Source organism: Coregonus clupeaformis, unplaced genomic scaffold, assembly GCF_020615455.1.
Source record: "Coregonus clupeaformis isolate EN_2021a unplaced genomic scaffold, ASM2061545v1 scaf0330, whole genome shotgun sequence".
In the NCBI taxonomy this organism is placed as follows: domain Eukaryota; kingdom Metazoa; phylum Chordata; class Actinopteri; order Salmoniformes; family Salmonidae; genus Coregonus; species Coregonus clupeaformis.
The window spans coordinates 251,536-263,856 of NW_025533785.1; the positions used below are offsets into that span (position 1 = coordinate 251,536).

The window sequence follows — 12,321 nt, forward strand, 5'->3', positions numbered from 1 at the left end:
ATGTTAGTAGCTGTGCTTAGCATTAGGCTTAACTAAGTGGATGTTTCAGTTCGTCAGGAAATGTAATGAAAGAAAGGGCATGTCACAGCATGTTGTAGGGAGGGATCCCCAAAGAGCTGCAAGACACGACGAGTGGGTTGAGTAAGAAAGATAATAGATGCAAGAGATGGTGTTAATATGTATTTAAGCTATGATTGTATAGTGTACATTCTAGCTAACACGTTCTTAACATGTGGCTGGTGTGATGGATTAGGTCATAACTTAAGTTATGTTTTGTTTATTGAGTAGTATTAGCTACTGAAACTGTGAGTAATTTGGGAAACGTGTTATACTGTATGTATGGTGCTGCGATAATGGACTGGCAGAAGCACTATATTGAAATGAAGTAGGAAAGAACACTAAAAATAATTTATAATAAAAAATTACATAAAAGGATGAAAACTAAGAGCATCCCTAGAATCCTGGGTCATTCATGTATTTTAATTTTTTTAGGTTTACAATGGAGGAAACCTCAAAAAGTGAAGCTGTGCTCCCAGAGCTCTGTTGCTGCTCAAGTTCATTTCTTCACCTGTGCACCACGCTGAAAAAATAGAAGACCAAACTCCGACCAGACAAATCAAAGTTTCTCCGTGACTTCATAGACTCCGGGAGGAAGTTCATGGGCCCTCCACAAAGAACAACCCTGCCACCACAGACCTTTCTATGGGCCATGCGCCTCATAGTCCCCCCCTCGAAAGGGAGGATGAGTGGATTAAAGAGAGCATGTTAGCCAAGTTCTACATAGACGCCGGGTCTCCCCAAGAACGGACAGAGGCTAACAAACTGTTGAATACCGCATCTCACCACATCTCAGGGGAGGGGGAGACTTCGCCTCATGGACTACTTAGTGTGAAGAAACGTACAAGACAGGGAACCTCACCATCAAGAAGTAAAGATCTGACGTGGCATCAACAACGCTGGTAAGCAGAAGGATCTGGTGAAGAAGAGTCTGCTGCACCCTATCACCCAGAGCACAGCCCTGGAGCAGAAGTGGCTTATGCATGATCCTGAAGGACATGAAGCTGGGAGTAGCAAAAGAGACAGTGCTCCAGGTTTTCCAGCTCAGACGCGCGAGCCCTACAATGTCACCACAGACCTAAACAAGGTGTGCCGGCAGCTCCACCGACACCCCCTGTGTCCCTCAGCAAAGTGTATTGGCCTGTTCTCTGCCTTCAAACCTATGCTGGTGCCGTGAGCCAACATGCGCCAGGTGGAGAAGCAGATGGGCAACAGCACCCATAGAGACAAGCTGGATGGAGGAGCGATAACGCAAAGGATGGGATTAAAAACTTACAGAACCCTCGAGTAACAGCAGTTGGCGCATCACCGCTAGAGGGCTCCCTGACGCCTTATCCACAATTTCTTCAAGCCCCACGTAGTCAACTGCATCTGGATGGGGGGAGATGATGGCGAAACACCGCCGACACCTTCATGCAAAAAAGGAAGAAGTTTGAATCAAGAGGCTAGTGGATGATTCCGAGCTGCAGACGTGCTTTTGCGGATTTGAAGACTCCCTTGTCAACGGCACACAAGTTTGGCAAAGACGAAGGAGGCGACGACAACCTTCAGACTCTTATCGTTAAAGGGAGGATACAGTGGAGGAAAAGGAGGCAAAACCATGCAAGAGGTGGTGAACGCCTCAACGATTAGAAACAGGGAGGAGGGATCATGGTGAAAGATCCTCATCCATCTACAAGCCCGATAAGCGAGGTGAGGGCTGGCTCAAGATAAAGCGGAGTACGTTGATGGCTTGATGGATGAGCTGAACTGTTGATTGTCGGAGGCTACTGGGGAAAAAGAAGGGAGGTGGCATGATGTTATTTTTGTCGGTGGCCGAAGCTCCGGAGAGAAACCCCGTCTTCCACACGCTGTGATGCTCCGCACACCATGAAGGAGTGACGACTGGGGCTGAAGTGGGCAGGAGGAAAGTACCGGAGGAACGACCCCGGCCTCTAGGGGAAGAGAGACCAGAAACATGACCACAATATATCAGTGAAGGAGAGAAATAGTATAGTGAATGTACAAAAAAGATGCTACGCTTCCCAGGATTGAGAAGATCCGGGAGGACAAAGAGTGGACCAGTGCATGACCCTAGCTGAGCTCGACCCAGCTCTCGCAACAAGGTCCGGGAAGTTGTATCGCGCCACCTCCGATAATGACAATGACGAGCCCGAAAAGAAGAAGGCAAGGACAGCAGTGGCCAAGCCCAAGAAGGCTGTCGGGGCATCGACCACTTCAAGTCCCAGGACTATCTGGCGCCACAAAGGAGACAGATATGTTTGAGGAAAGGTTATGAACGGCAGAGGCGCACCCCAAAGCGGAGCTGGAGAAAGAGTGGTTCGATTAGGGGAGGTCAGAACCGGACCGGATACCTACTGTGTGATCGCTGCTGTGGAGAACATGGGTGAAGAACCCGATCCTTCAGACCAGCACGACGTGGGTGGGCTGCCTGGCGGCTGGAGTGCTTAGACAGAAAGAGGTGGTGCCATGGCAACCACGCACATGATACACATGTGCCCTCCACCAAGGAGCACTTTGCCAAGGAATATGACTGATACGGAGACAGCTACTTAGTGGACACTTGACCAGCAGCAGCTGAGGGAAGTTTTGGGGATTGGCAGAAGACACTTCGACGGACAGTGCATCGTAAGGTGGAGGAAAGTGGGAGAACTCCCACTAGCAGTGTTCAGACCTTCAGGGTTACTGGAAGGTAGCAGACATAGGAGAAAAAGACACACTGTTGGAACGGGCTCTGGAATCTCCGCTCCAGGGAGGGACAGTAGTGCAGAAGCTCGAGGAAGGGGTCCTATGTCATAGTGGTGGAGGAAACAAGAGTGTTGGCTTTAAGAACCCTCAGACATCTAAAAAAGTAAGATGTTAGAGAATCATGGTAAAGAGTTATCAAAGCAGGGTTTTTTTAGAATGAAAGACTATTAGTGTGATGGTTAAAGCCAATCATTAAGTTATTAATGCAAGCACTGGACAATAAGCACATATGATTGACATATCTCTGGGATTTTAATATATGTTTTAATCCATTTTAGAGTGTAAATAAATATTTGTTTTAAAGTTTTTGATTTAGAAGGTAACATATCAGTGTTTTTCTAATTGAATATGGATAAGGGGAACTCATTTGAAGGATATAGTGTAGGATATAAGGTGTATCTATGTAATTGATAAGCTATTTTAATGTTGACCAATGGAGACTATTGTGTTAAGAATAGATATTTGAAGATTGTCTTTCACGCTTTCCCAAATTGTCACGAGACCAGTTTTGTTTTTTTTCTATATACACAGCGATTAAATGATAAAGCTTGATGATTAGTGATTATTTAATCAGCTGTGTAGTGAAGGCAAAAACTCAAAGTGAACCTTGGGGTCGAGGACCGAATTTGGGAAACCCGGTATACTAAGACGTAGATTTAATGCAAATTATATTATACTGTATGTTTTAGGCAATGTTTAATGCTCAGGTTTTGTAACTAAAATAAATATTTTGAATAAATATGGGAATTGGTATTAGAACATGTCTTATGTATTGTCAGGTATCTAAATATTTAAATATTAGAATGTTAACTTCAGTAGATAACGACTTTAATGAAAGAAACTGTGATTTTTATATAGCTGGTAATTTGAGAGAAAAAAGAAGAAACCCGCACACTGCAATTGCAAGTATCACTGCTCTTTATTAATGACGCATCAGGCTCTAGGCCTTCAACTGGTAATTAAATGAATTATAGAACAAAATATAAATGAAATGCAACAATTTCTATGATTACGAGTTAGTCATATAAGGAAATCAGTTATTGAAATAAATAAATGAGGCCCAATCTATGGATTTACATGAGGTGATGGAGGGCGGATGAATGGCACCGAAATGGGCCTCAGGATTTCACGGTGTTTGTGCATTCAAATTGCATGATAAAAGAATGGTCGCTGTCTGTAGCCGGTGCCTGCTTATAATAACCCCACCGCCACCATGGGGCACCCCTGTTCACAACATTGACAGTTGATTTGAGCAAACCGCCACATAGAGCGCATACAGGTGCGGTTGTGAGGCGGTGGACTTTTGTGGTATGAACAATTGGGATTTTTATTTGAAAATCAAATGTATTTGTAATGGAATACAACAGTGTAGACCATACAGTGAAATGCTTACTTACAAGCCCTTAACCAACAATGCAGTTTTAAGAAAAATAAGTGGTAAGTAAACAATAGGTAAGTAAAAAATAAAAGCAGTAAAATAACAGTAAAATAACATAGATGGCATATACAGGGTATGGTACAGAGTAATGTGAGAGGGACCGGTTAGTAGGTAATTGAGGTAATATGTACATGTAGGTATAGTTAAAGTGACTATGCATAGATAATAAACAGAGAGTAGCAGCAGCGTAAAAGTGGTGGGGTGGGGTAGCCATTTAATAGGTAGGAGTTTATGGGTTGGGGGTAGAAGCCGGTAAGAAGAAGACTTGGCGCCCGTACCGCTTGCTGTGCAGTAGCAGAGAGAACAGTCTGACTAGGTGGCTGGAGAGTTTTGACCATTTTTAGGGCCTTCCTCTGACACCGCCTGGTATAGAGGTCCTGGATGGCAGAAAGCTTGGCCCCAGTGATGTACTGGGCTGTACGCACTACCCCCGTAGTAGCCTTGGGTCGGAGGTGAGCAGTTGCCATACCAGGCAGTGATGTAACAGTAGGATGCTCTCGATGGTGCGAGCTGTAGAATTTTTGAGGATTGAGGACCCATGCCAAATCTTTTCAGTCTCCTGAGGGTTAATAGGCTTTGTTGTGCCCTCCTTCAGTGGCTGTCTTTGGACATGATAGTTTGTTGGTGATGTGGACACCAAGGAAGTTGAAGCGCTCAACCTGCTCCACTACAGCCCCGCCGATGAGAAAGGGGGTGGTGCCCTTCTTTCCTGTAATCCACAATCATATCCTTTATCTGATCACGTTGAGGGAGAGGTTGTATCCTGGCGACCACACGGAGGTTGACCTCCCCCCCATAGGGTCTCATTTGTCGGCGATCAGCCCTACCACTGTTGTGTGTGGATGTTGTTGGAGCGTGCCTGGCCATGCAGTATGGATGAACAGGGAGTACAGGAGGGGACTGAGCATGACCTGAGGGGCCCCCCATGTTTAGGATCAGCGAAGCAGATGTGTTGTTACCTACCCTTACCACCTGGAGGCAGCCAGAGAGGAAGTCAGGATCCAGTTGCAGAGGGAGGTGTTTAGTCCCAGGGTCCTTAGTTAGTGATGAGCTTTAAGGGCATAATGGTTTTGAATAAGTGTAGTAATGAATAGCATTTCACGTGGAAAGGGAGTGTGGAGTGCAGTAGAGATTGCATCATCCGCGGATCTGGTGAAGGGGGGTGTGAAAAGGAGTGGGTAGGGTTGGGGATAATGGTGTTGAGTGAGCATAAAGCCTTTCAAAGCACTTCATGGCTACAAGTGAGTAGTGTTGTAGTATTTAGGAGGTTACTTAGTGTTTGGGCACAGGGACTATGGTGGTCTGCTTGAAACATGTTGGTATTAAGACTCAGTCAGGGAGGCAGGGTGAGAAATGTGTCAATGAAGACACTTGCCAGTTGGTCAGCGCATGCTCGGAGTATACGTCCTGGTAATCCGCCTGGCCCTGCGGCCTTGTGAATGCTGGACCTGTTTAAAGGTCTTACTCACATCCCCTACGGAGAGCGTGATGACACAGTCGTCGGAACAGCTCATGAAACAGGGACCAACACTTTAGATGTGGAAAGTATAGATATAATATATGAAAAAGAGCACACTAGTGGTGACAAATGACCTGAATGAAGTCAAGAATGGTTCTGTTTTGCTGGTGTGCGGTTTTTTAAATGTTGTATCAATCACCTCAGTAGCATGCCTGTTGAGTGAGAGGAGATAGAGTGCACTGCCTGGCCCTGCTTTGAGTAGAGTGAATCAGTGAGCGTGGGGGTTATTGATGGATCAGAGGAGAACGATGTGTTGTAGAGAGATGGGCAAGCCACGGAGTCCTCCAAAATAGGATCCTCCTGGGGCTCTCGGCAAAGATGTTCCCTCTGAGAAAAGGCACAGAGGTATTTGGGGACTGAAGTGTGTGTGTTCCCTTCCAACCAGTCCCTGCTGAGTGTATGGATGTAAATCTCAAATGGCACCATTCATATAGTGCACTACTTTTGGACAGGACCCAAAGGCTTGGTCAAAAGTAGTGCACTGTGTAGGGGAATAAGGTGCCATGTGAGATGCAGCCCATGATTTGGGGGTTTTTTTTAATCAAGTAAACAGTGTGGTTTGATTAATTGAGTTTAGGAGTTAGTGGGGGGTCAGCATTGACAGCAAACTGTAAACTAGATGGAACATTTTATTTTAAAAAGTGCCACATACCTTATCTGCACCCAATGGCGATGGTGTCAGATTTCAACTGCACTCAAGTTTGGTAGAATCTATGCTCTATTTAGGTGTGTTTTGAGGTATGACAAGGAGCACAGAGATAGAAAATGATGAAATTTAAATCGACTGGTGTGATTAGTTGGTGTGTAAGGGCAGGGAGGAAGAGGCGAGGAGAGGTTTACTCTGCCCAAAATCGCCACGAAAATAAGACCATGAAGTGAGGAATTATTGTATGGAGCAGTTGTTATAAAAACACTGATATAAGTGGACGCACGTGGCTATTCAGCAACTTTGGAGAAAATAAACTACTTTATATTGGAGTTGTGATGTTGTTACGTGATATTATCCTATGGTAGAAGTAGATCTCACCACCTCCCCTGATTTTGAACATGTATTCCATTGTTAGAGCGGCACTGATATATGTAATATAGTAGAAAATCTTTGGTGAGGGTGAATACACTTACTTAGATGTGCATAGATTCATTTGTGTCAGTAGCCTATTAATTAACTATACTCATTCACCCAATAACTAATACTGTCTCATAATACTGTGAATATTGCACGTGATAGAGGACATCAGACAAATTCTGAACTTCCAGATTGAAATGACAAAAAAAAGATAGAAAACAGACACTCAAATAGTAGACAAAAACTTCACAACAATTAGACAGGCAAAAAAATATATAATTGAGATGAATTAAAATAGGATATGCCAAATGCCTAATAAGATACATGCTGGTATTGGGCTGCTTTGAGGGAACACTAGAGACAGGAGAGAGAGGTTCATATGTGAGCAAATCAAGAATAAATGGCGTGGAAACAAAGTGACTTGACTTCAAACGATAGCCCACCTGTAGAGACCAAACAGACATTAACGAGTGCAGGGGGCAGATTAGCTTTCAAATTAGTACTGAAACTGTCGAGGTTGACATATCGCAGGGTATTGTAATCAGTAAACACATAAGATTATATAATTTTTCCGTTTGTAAATGTATTTGATTGATATGATGCACACAAACGTTTAAATGAGCGCTGCCAACTAGTATTGGGAGACATCATGCATTAGACCCCTCCACGCCACACCCTTATATCTACGATGAAAAGTGTGCTTTTATTTTTCAGAGCGTTAACTTTTAACTGTCTCCAAATGTTTTGAAATCGGAGCATCTGCACTCAGAATTTAACATCACAGAGAACTCTATCATTGCCCTGTCTTGCACATTCGGAACCGGGAAATTGAAGCATAGATTTGTTTAGTTATGTAAGGGTTACGGGGATTGATGGATGTTAAAGAAAGTCAAGATTCAGATGGAACTGAATGGGGAGAGAGAATTTCCGCTGAGTTTATAAAATCTGTAGAAAGAGTAGCACGGTAGTGCTATTTTATGTACAATGTTGTCAACAAAATTAGGTTGCTGTTATCCGTCCCTATTGCAGAATGCAGCCTTTTGACAGCATGTACCAAAGTCGATTTTAATCCACACTCTGCATTAGTCCTCCCGTTTGCTGATTGGCATTTAGGTGTGACAACTAAAAGGCAGCAGACAGACAGACCTACAGTATGTTTTAGCAGTAGTTTGGTAAGGTGACCTGATTTGTAACTAGGTAAATATTTTCTCAAACAGATTGTGAACCGAAAAGTGTACATGATTCTAGAGGGACAATGAATATGAATTACAAGCCCTTAACATCAATGCAGTTCAAGAAATAGAGTTAAGAAAATATTTTACTAATGAAACTAAAGGTTAGGGGTGTAGGAGTAGATTTAATAATCGTTTTCAGGAGATTTTATCATTTACTTTATTATTCCACTTCTTCCCAACTTGCACAGTGTAATTGATATGCCTACCCTGTGTTTTGAAAATTAATTATATGAAGATGTAATATTGCAGCATTATGGACAGTTTTGAATAAGTATAAATAAGCATTGGATAATAAATGTCCAGGAATCAAATGTAATTTTGGACATTTTAGTATTGTGCACATGCTAGGCAGAGATGGTAGGGGGACTCACAACTCATAAACACATCCTATTTTGTTATGTAGAGTAAGATGATGGAAGGATCTTGAACTAATAGGCATAAACCACCTGAAATTGATATTATTGATTTTTTTTGAAGGTTGGGTGATTTAGAGAAATTATTGTTATAACAAGAACATTTTCAAACACCCAGCACTTGGGAAAAAGATCAGGGATGGACAACCCCCCTGGAGAGCAAGAGGATTAAGATTATTTTAAAGAGAGAGTTCACCCAAAAATACTAAATGTTTGTCTACTTGAAAGAGTTATGGACAAGGAGACTGCAATCTATGATTTGGTTACACTGCCATCAACCATTAATATGATTATTTCTGAGCAGAGCCTGGTGTAGTGGTAACACACCCCTGAATAACTTCCACCTGAGAACAGGGATAATCCCTGCTTCAACCTTCCCACTCTCTAGCATTTGGCGTCTCCCCCACCTCATTATGTTGAATAAAGGTAAACCACCAAAAAAAAAAGATGTGTTCATTTAATGTTCAAAGTATCCTGAATATACCTGATCTGAGGTTTACATTTTTTTATTTTCACCTTGTCATACCTAAAGCCATGTAAAAATTGAGGAAATTAGTTTAAAACAGTAGCATTTTCCATTTAGGGTTGGAGGGGGAATGAAATTACATAGCAAATCCTACACATTTGTTTGCTTCATACATTTTCATAGAGTTTGTATCAGTTGATAGTATTTTAGATGGGGGAGGCTGCAGTTTCCGAAGGTAACCACCCCGCTCGCCCCCCGGCCCCACCCCCCATGGGAGTCCCAGAGTCCAAAATCTGAATTATGTACAGGGGAGCGGATTTTAGAGCAGATGGTGTTAATAAATTGTAGCATATGTGTATTTTTCAATCAAAGCACATATTTTGCCCAGTGCATGTGCTGTTGATTTTTGGTGCATTAGAGAAAAATATGACCATTTGCAAAATCATCCTAAAATATAAGAAATTAGGTGGTGTTTTTAGTTTACAGTAAGTTATAATGCTATTATATGTTTGTTAAGTACAGTGCCTGCAGAAAATATTAATAATCCCTTAACTTATTCAAAATGTTGCTGTGTTACAGCCGAATTCAAAATGGATTATATAGATTTTTTTAATTATACATAATAACCAAAATAAAAGAAATTTTGCAAATTTCTTGAAAATGAAATATAGAAATATTAATTTAATAAGGATTCACACCCCCTGAGTCAATACTTTGTAGAAGCACCTTTGGCAGCGAATAAGCTGTGAGTTTTTGGGTAAGTCTCTAAGAGCTTTCCACACCTGGATTGTGCAACATTTCCCATTATTCTTAGAAAAATTCTACAAGCTCTGTCAAATTGGTTATTGATCATTGTTAGACAACAATTTTAATTTCTTCCATAGATTGTGAGAAGACGATTTTCAGGATGTCATGGTCTGACAAACATGCAGTAGTTGGCACCTCCACCGAGATGCGGAAGGCAACTATAGGCGGATGCAGGATTGAGAAAACAGATATCTCTAGCTTAAACTGAGTGATTTTGTTTTATTAGGTTACTGGGTGTTTAATTGGACACAAATTAAAAGGAAATAACGAAAACCAGCATACACTCGGCCCTCAATGGAATGAGTTTGATACCCATGACCTATTTGTTTTACATTTATTTAACTAGGCAAGTAGTTAAGAACAAATTTTATTTAAATGAGGTAACCGACGAGGGCAATTGAGCGCCGCCTCTATGGGACTCCCCAATCAGCGGTTGTGATACAGCGGAATGAACAGGTTGTAGTGAACCTCAAGCACTGAGATGCAGTGCCTTAGACATGCACCACCAGGAGCATATGACATATGTAGATAGAACCCAAGCCACAGAGGAGAAGCCACACTTTGGTCTGACAGACACTGTTGATCATCCTTACAGCCCTGCTATTCTTCCCCGGTCCACTATGACCAAGCACCTCCCATTTGTGGAGCCCTTCCTTGTGACGGTACTCAGAGGCTACAGGGCCTTCCCGCTGTAGATGTAAGTGGGCTGGAAGGGCATCACAGAGGAACCCCGACTGCTGGTTGGGAGTGCAGAGCACCTTGAGCACTATGAGGAAGTTGGGTCCTTGACCTCCAGGTAGGGGAGGTGACAGAGGAGCAGAGGGATGGGAACCCTTGCTCCAGCAGCACAGGCAGCACGGGTCCGCTCCAGACAGTCTCTGGAGACACCAGAGGCTCCTCACAAACTTGTGCCAAGATAGCAAGAAGTACCAGTGTTGGAATGTGTTTCATGAGACACTCGTTCCACAAGACCTTGCTAAAAAGAGCTTGCAACTTGAAGTTTTATATAGTTACCATGGAAACTATATCAACAACTGCTAGTTGAATGCCGGCCCTCAGTCAGCTCAGCTGTAACATGATATTCTATAACGGCTAGTTTTGTTATTCGCATTCTTTACGTCTGCTGTAGATCTTTCCCGGGGACAAACCCAGAACTAATATCCCACAGGTGTAGCTACAGTACATGTGGACATTGCACAAACATGGACAGCTTGAATGTAGACACATTATCATCAAAAATCGATGGGTGTGTTTGCGTTACAAAAACAAAACATGTTGCTGTAAATAGGTATCATATTGATTTGCTTATAAAGACAGTATACCTAGCAAATGAAAATAAGTTGTGTGTAGAGTACAACCAAGATAGAACAAGGAGTATAACAATCTTTGGTACAACTCAGCTGTCACAACTAGCATGGCATTCATTCTATTTATATGGTTATTCTATGGGTTTGGCTGCTCTAACCACACACTGCCATGCACAGCTCCCTGATGAGGTTCTGTCTTCAAGTCTGCAGTGGGTGATGAAGTCCCTTCCATCTAGTAATGTATTACAGGTTATGGACAGGTGCAGTAGGGCAGGAGGGGTGGAGGGCATGACACTCCATCCTGGATATGACAGAGTTGCCTCAACCCATGGGTCAGCAGGCAGAGTTAAATAATTCAGGCAGGTGTGAGATGCAGTATTCAACACTCTGTAGCTACTGACCAAGATTCTTCCAGGAGGAAGCTTTGAATCGGTCAGTAGCCTACAGAGTAATATGAGAAGAGTGAAACTGCTGAACTTATGTAGATATTCTAAACAGTGTTTTGATAACTTGGAAGTGTAAAGTTATGTAAAATAAACATCCTTCACATACAGTGGGGAGAACAAGTATTTGATACACTGGCGATTTTGTAGGTTTTTCCTACTTACAAAGCATGTAGAGGTCTGTAATTTTTATCATAGGTACACTTCAACTGAGAGACTGAATCTAGAAAATCCAGAAAATCACATTGTATGAATTTTTAAGTAATTAATTTGATTTTATTATGACATAAGTATTTGATCACTTACAAAGTAAGAATTCCGGCCTCACAGACCTGTTAGTTTTTTTTAAGAAGCCCTCCTGTTCTCCACTCATTACCTGTATTAACTGCACCTGTTTGAACTCGTTAATGTATAAAAGACACCTGTCCACACACTCAATCAAACAGACTCCAACCTCTCCACAAGGCCAAGATCAGAGAGCTGTGTAAGGACATCAGGGATAAAATTGTAGACCTGCACAAGGCTGGGATGGGTACAGGACAATAGGCAAGCAGCTTGGTGAGAAGGAACAACTGTTGGCGCAATTATTAGAAAATGGAAGAAGTTCAAGATGAGTAATCACCCCCGGTCTGGGGCTCCATGCAAGATCTCATGGGGCATCAATGATCATGAGGAAGGTGAGGGATCAGCCCAGAACTACACGGCAGGACCTGGTCAATGACCTGAAGAGAGCGGGACCACAGTCTCAAAGAAAAACCATTAGTAACACATTACGCCGTCATGGATTAAAAATATGCAGGCACGCAAGGTCCCCCTGCTCAA

At 42.6% G+C, this 12,321-nt stretch overlaps 1 pseudogene; it reads left to right on the forward strand.

The window, feature by feature from the left end:
* Window positions 1-499: 499 nt before the first annotated feature.
* LOC123484486 lies at window positions 500-2,912 on the forward strand (annotated as a pseudogene).
* The last annotated feature ends 9,409 nt before the right edge of the window (window positions 2,913-12,321 follow it).